The sequence below is a fragment of the Convolutriloba macropyga genome, chromosome 3 (assembly GCF_964194025.1).
Source record: "Convolutriloba macropyga chromosome 3, txConMacr16.3, whole genome shotgun sequence".
NCBI lineage: Eukaryota > Metazoa > Xenacoelomorpha > Acoela > Convolutidae > Convolutriloba > Convolutriloba macropyga.
Window position 1 is genome coordinate 31,310,605 of NC_134470.1, and position 6,919 is coordinate 31,317,523.

Sequence of the window (6,919 nt, forward strand, 5' to 3'; positions counted from 1 at the left end):
CGTATGGCAGAAATATAATCGTGTAAGATCTAAAAAGACAAATTTTGATTTTTTCAATATTTCCGTATAACGTTTTCAAGTTCACATGAAAACAATGGGCCTACTAACGAATTATGAAATCAAAAGAATCTTTGTTCAGTCTATTTTGGAGGCAGTTTTATTCTGAGTCTCAACTTTGGCTCAACGTTTCTATGGCTCAACCAAGCAGACCAAAATAGCTTTGGCCTTCGAAAAAAAAATTTCAGACAAGTTTGATAAACCCGGCTTCAGAAAAAGCCCCTCATACTCGAATAATCTTTTTCACAATATCTTATAAGTCTCAAGCGACAAAATGAGATAATTTTCTGTTCGTTACTTTGACACTCAAAGGTTGCATGCTGTAGGTTTTTCGCTACTGCTTCAAAGCAACTTTGAAGTGTTTTCATTTTGAAGAAGATGCAAGACTTTAAGATTTTTTATTGTATGCGATCTGATAGAAGATCTTATCAAAATATGAGTAATAGTTTTCCGGTTGTTTCCTTTACAAGACCTTAGAAGATTTTTATAAGATCTTAAACAATAAATAATTTTTGTCAGACAGAACTTCTATTGCGTACGATTGAAAAGGCAGAGTTTAAAAATGTTGAGAAAGTAAGATGTTGAAAAATGTTAGATTTATCATAAACTAAAATTCAGATAATTAATAGAGTTCCGAAGATTAACATAAACGTCACTCCGATAAATCGTAAGTTTTTTTTTGGTTTCTCAAATTGAACAAAAAACAACAAATGTTAAGATTTTCTGACAAAACTTTGCTTAGGGTTTCTTCTCGGCAAATTGTAGTCAATTGTTCTATTTATAAAAGTTGTTTATATTTCTAAATGTTTGGGGGTATTCTAAATTTTATTGACTCAGATGAATTAATTTAAAAACTTCGAGCAAAAAAATGAATTCTAAATAAAACATTGTTGAATAAAAATGAATTCTAAATAAAACATAAAGAATTTTTGAGAGACTATGACCACATAAAGCAAAAACAAGCTATTTCAACACTTAATGATTCATTTGTTTTTTTTGCAATGATGAATAAATTAAATCTTACAATAATGAGTTAAGAAATGGTTTTTGAAACAGAGGTTTTAGGGTCGCTATTTTTTGTTAGAAAAATTAGTTCTGTTTTCCAAGGATTATTACTTGTAATGAGTCTTTCATTGTGAGGTAATTTTTTGGTTTGAATATCAAGAAAGTCCTTCGGATTCAAGTTGTAGTGAACTTTTCATTATGCTCTCACTTTTGAAAATTTTTGAGATATTTTAGGAGCTTAGCTGTAATCTTACAGTACAAAACTAGACATCATCTCTATAAAATATGGATAACCTCAAAAATATGATACTAATTTCAAAGTTAATACCAGATGTAACAATTAGAATTTAAGGTTGCCGAGCATTTTTTGAGAGAAGTTTGTCACATTATAGAAAAAAAATATTCTATTATATTCAATAGTGAGTAAATATCACGATAAGTTTCTGAAAATGATTGAATTAACCAATCATGCCTAAGAGAGACACTAATTAGTCATTTTTGATAAAAATTTTTTATGCATTTCTTTTTTAAATTGCTTTGCCTGTTTTGACCGTTTTTAATGAAGATTCTATTTGATTGATTTTAAGTACAAAAACAAACACATACATATATATATATATATATATATATATATATTATATATATATATATATATATATATATATATATATACATTTACTTACTTATATTTATATATATATATATATATATATATATATATATATATATATACATATACATTTACTTATTCATATTTATATATATTATATTATATATATATATATATATATATTTATATATATATATATGTATATATATATATTTACATATTTATACGTGTGTATATTTGTGTGTGTGTGTTTGTATGTGTGTGTGTGTTCATGTATATGTGAGTCAGTGTGTCTGTGCGTGCACGTGTGCGTGTGTGTGTTTTGTGTGTGTTGATAAGCATGTTTGCATATACATAATTAAAAATCAATTATATAGAATCTTCACTAAAAACGGTCAAAACAAGCAAAACAATTTAAAAAGAATCCAGAAAGTATGTATGTATAATATATATATATATATATATATATATATATATATATATATATATATATATATTTATAATTTTTTTTATGTATATATATGTGTTTATTTGTATTTATAATATATCATAATGACAATTCAAGAGGATATACTACAAATGCATCAGGTTTTTTATTTGCTTGAGAAATTCCTAAACTGCTTCTTAAAAGCAGAAAAATGCATTGGTAATATTGACTGTTATTGCCTCTGTTCATATTTTCTGAAAACAAGTTTTCGGCATAATTGAGGCAAACATGGCAACAATTTCCCCATTTGTCCATTGTTCTAAAAGGTGGTCACAGATTACACCAAAAACTTCCAACATCAATGAGTTTTAAATAAAAATAAATAAAATGAAACTTTCTGCTAAGATTCTTTGTATAAAATAAAAACAAGATTCGGCTTGGTCCTGCTACTGGTTTTCTGCCTTTTCCGTTATGTTCTCTGTTTGTATCCCAAATTTAACAGTATGTGATTTTTAGTGTTTTAGTTTTCGCAATGATTCTGTTTTTTTTAAATCGTGTTAGACCCGATAAATTGCTGATCGAAAATTTTTATCATTTAAGAAATTATCTGGTCTTACACGACAAAAACCCTGCCCTATGTGAACTTTAACCAGATCTTATAAGATGACAATTCAAATTTCTAAATAGTTATCTTATAAAATCTGTTGAGTATCTGATCAGATGTTACAAGATATAAGTTCACCTATGGCAGAATTTTAATCGTGTAAGATCTTATAGGCAAATTTTAAAAATTTCAATATTTCCATATAACGTTGTCAAATCCTATGAAAATAATCGCCCTAAGAGTTTGAACTAAGTACTATGGTTCAACAAAGCAGTCCAAAATAACTTTGGTCTTTGAAAAGAATTTCAGCCTTGATAATCACGGCTTCAGAAAAAGCCTCTCATACTCGAATGATTTTTTTCACAAAATCTTATGAGTCTGAAACGACAAAATAAGATAATTTTCTGTTCGTTGCTTTGACACTTAAGGGTTGCATGCTGTGACTTTTTTGCTACTTCTCCAAAGCAACACTGAATTGTCTTCATTCTGAAGAATATGCATACTTAAAGAATTTTGATCGTATAACTGGGGAACACTGGGGTTGTTTTCCGCACTAAAACATTAGTGTTTTTGAAATTAAGTGCAAAACCCACTTTTAATTGTCACTGAATGTCCACATTAACTTCATAATTTGTGTAGTTTGCGACTTTAGTTTAAAAAATAGTAGTAAAGCAAAGGAGACCTATTCATTTGGCAATGAAGTTTCTGGGTTAGATTGTAGCTGTTGCAAGTCAAGCTGCTTTTTATACCGTTATCACATTTCAGTACAAAAAAATTTTATGCCATAGTATATAAATTTTTTGTTGAATCAATACCAACTTTTTATATCTTGTCAATCCTTCCGTTCCTCAATTTCGAAGCAATTTAAAACAAATTTTAAAACAAATTGTATATTGATTTGTTTTTCAAAACATTGAATAAATTAGAAGGTTGTTTAAAGTGTGCAATGAAGTTATTCCTGTCGATATCAATATAATCAGTAGAGTCCATTATCAATCTCCGTCGCTTTTGATATCAATATTGCATTCAATCTGAGGTGGTGCCACAGACCCCAGTGGCCTCTCAACCCGAAAATGATCAATAGGCCGAGCTATTTTGTCTCTGAAATCGTCATTGGTGAAATAGAACACTAAAGGGTTGATGACAATCAGAATGCTGACCAACAGATTGAGAGCGGAGTCTATGAAGTAGGGCTTCATCATTGAGTCGAATTGTGTCGATTCGTTTTTCAGTGCTGTGTAAAAGTCAATCTTTTCAACAATACTTTAAAATGGCAACCTTATGCTGAATGATTTTTAAATAGCTATAAGTTATGAGATATGAAAACTTGCAAATCTTTCTTTTTGATTCGTAGGATCTCATTCTGCGCTATTACCGACGGTTATTTCGCAAACATCTTGCAAGATCTTTTGTGAATCTTTTAGAAAAAACCTGTAATTTTGCTACATAACAGTCCTTTTCAAGCAAGATAAGTGTTGGAGTTCGACCCGCATTCGGTGATTAAGGGCTTTAATAGCACATAAATGCAGTAGGTACACCCCATCTCATATGAACCCTACGATTTTAATTCTTCAGCAGGAAGGAATCATCAGCTTTGATTCATAATCCTATTTATATGGAGAATATCAGGACTTTGGGGGTGGGGAATGATGAAAAAAATCATTTTTTAGCAGCATTAGAGCAGGCCGCTGTCGCCTAATGCTCTTTCCCTGCGATTACGCAGAAACCACAATTAAGTCTCGACCCAGTATGCTACAGAAACAGTTAGATAGAAAATTAAGTTAGATAAAAAATTTAAGCTAAAAAATTGTTGAAAAGATTGATCCCTCCAAAATATGTGACTTCAATGAGTGTTAAGCAGAAGTCCAACAAAACACACGGTACTGCAATGACTGAAAATATGGCGATACTTCTGAGAAAGGAAATCTCCGATGCATCAAGAGCCCTACTTTGCGAAGTTTGAAGTATATTTGCGTTATTATCGTTCACTGTTACCCCTCTGCGGAGTTTTCTGTATATCATTGCGTAGAATACAACGGTTGTAAAGTTTACAGGGCCTCCAATAATTACAAAAACTGCCAAAGAACAAAATGGAATCGTTTTTTGTAAACTGACACTTTCAACATCCATTACGCAATATTCAAGCAGCTTACTGACTCCGATTATGATAACGAAGAGAAGTATTGCAATAGAGTAGCAGCGTATTTTATTGGGTGTGAAATGCAATCCGTAATATTGGTATCGACATACAGCATAGTAACGATTTGCGGCTAGCATAAACACCATCATGAATAGAGAGTACCTAAAACCTCACGTTTGCAGCTATTTGTGAAGAAACTTGTAATTCTGATATTGCACGTACTACCGTTAATTTAAAAGTCCTTGCTGAGACCTTTTAGATTGGTAATGACAAAAAGGTATTAAGAGTTTTTTTATGAGGTTTACAATGCATTGGAAATTCGGGATGCAATATGCGTGTAATCGTTGAAGCTAGCCAATCGACATTCCTTTTTTACTACTTACATTTTAAAAAGAGCACAACCTGTTCTTGTAGTTTGTTAATTCGGCTATTTTGTTGCTTCCACCGCGTCAACTCTTTAAAAAAATTTGACAAGCAGAACACTTTTGACGCCTTAGTTTTGCAAGAGTTGAAAAACGATGTATTTTTCTTAAAAAAACAATTGCTTTATTCATTATAACGCTGGTATGTTTCGGCAATTTTGTTGTTTCAGCTTTACAGCTATATGAAATCAACGCTAGCAAAAGGAATATTTAATTAATACTTTCCGGAAAACTACGAAAATTTCATTACCATTTAAAACTAAAAAAATGCAATTTGTATTGTATCGTTTAAAAAATACAGTATTTGCGATGAAATTGTACATGCCTTGTTTCCCCATAATAGATGAAAATCTAAAACGTAACCAACATTTATTGGGTTATAAAATTAACGAAACTTAATTCGGCGTCGTATAGAGTAATATCAGTTTTCGTACGAGACAGCACCAATAAGTTTTACTTGACTAATATTCAGCTCTGCTCTCGAAACATGATTTTAAACAAGAAACATTATTGTTCCGACCCCTCTTGAGGGGGGGAGGGACTATATACTCAACTGGATTTTTTTTGTTCAGTCAATTTTTACCGATCGATATATTCATCGTAGAAAGTTGTGAGTGGTATCATTAAAGAGTCCGTCCACCGAAAAATATGGAATTAAAATGATTTTTTTGAATTTCTTTTTCTACAGAGAGTTATCGAGACTTGAAGTTTTGTGAATAGTAGACGGAAATCAGTTGTTTTTATTCACGTTTTCCGGATTTTTGAGAAAATTTTCATCAATTTTGCTAAAATTTGTTAATTTTTATAACAACAAGGTTGTTGGGTTTACTTTTCAGTGTAGCGGAGGCTTGTCGATTGGTTTTTCCGAGTCTTTGGTTATCGCGGTTTCAATTTTTGTGAAAATTAGACCGTTTGCGTTATTTTTACTCAATTTTTCCGGAATTTTTGCCTAAAATTTTGTCGATTTTGCTAAAATATCTAAATATTGTTCACAATAACACTTTTGAATTTGTTTTTAGAGACAAAAAGTCTTGTTGACTAATTTGATTTGATTTTTTTGGCTAATATTTTGGGTAAATATTTCAAAATTCAGCCTTTTTGATCAAAAATTGCTTCTTTAGTCCATTTACACCCAAAACAACTAACGCAATCCTTTTAAACTACAAAAGGAAACTAATCCTACTTTCACTTCTATTGAGAGTAGTCTGGAATTAAATTTTTGCCGTTTTGCTAACCTTTTACTCTAGGATTATCAAAAAACAGCGTCTATTTCTGATCTTTTAACTAATAAATTACCTAGATCTGACGCACTCGAAACAATTGAGCGTTCTCAATTAAAGAACAGCAATAACAGGGCAGTTTTTGGTCCAATCTTCGACTGTTACAGTCTAAATATAAAAGTCGGTTTTTTTTTTTTAAATTTCTATCTTTTTTTTGTTAATTATAGAACAGAACAATTCAAATCAAAGCTTACCTTTGATAGCTACAGTTGACTTCCTAATTAGTTCTCAATTAATGTATTTAGTCTTTATAATGGAAAGATTATGGTCGTTTTGACTTTTAAAGATGTTTGATTTTTAAATAAACAATGGCTTATTGAACAGTCCCACTTTTTTTCTTTTAATGTGGTCATTTTGCAGCTTACTGTCAACAA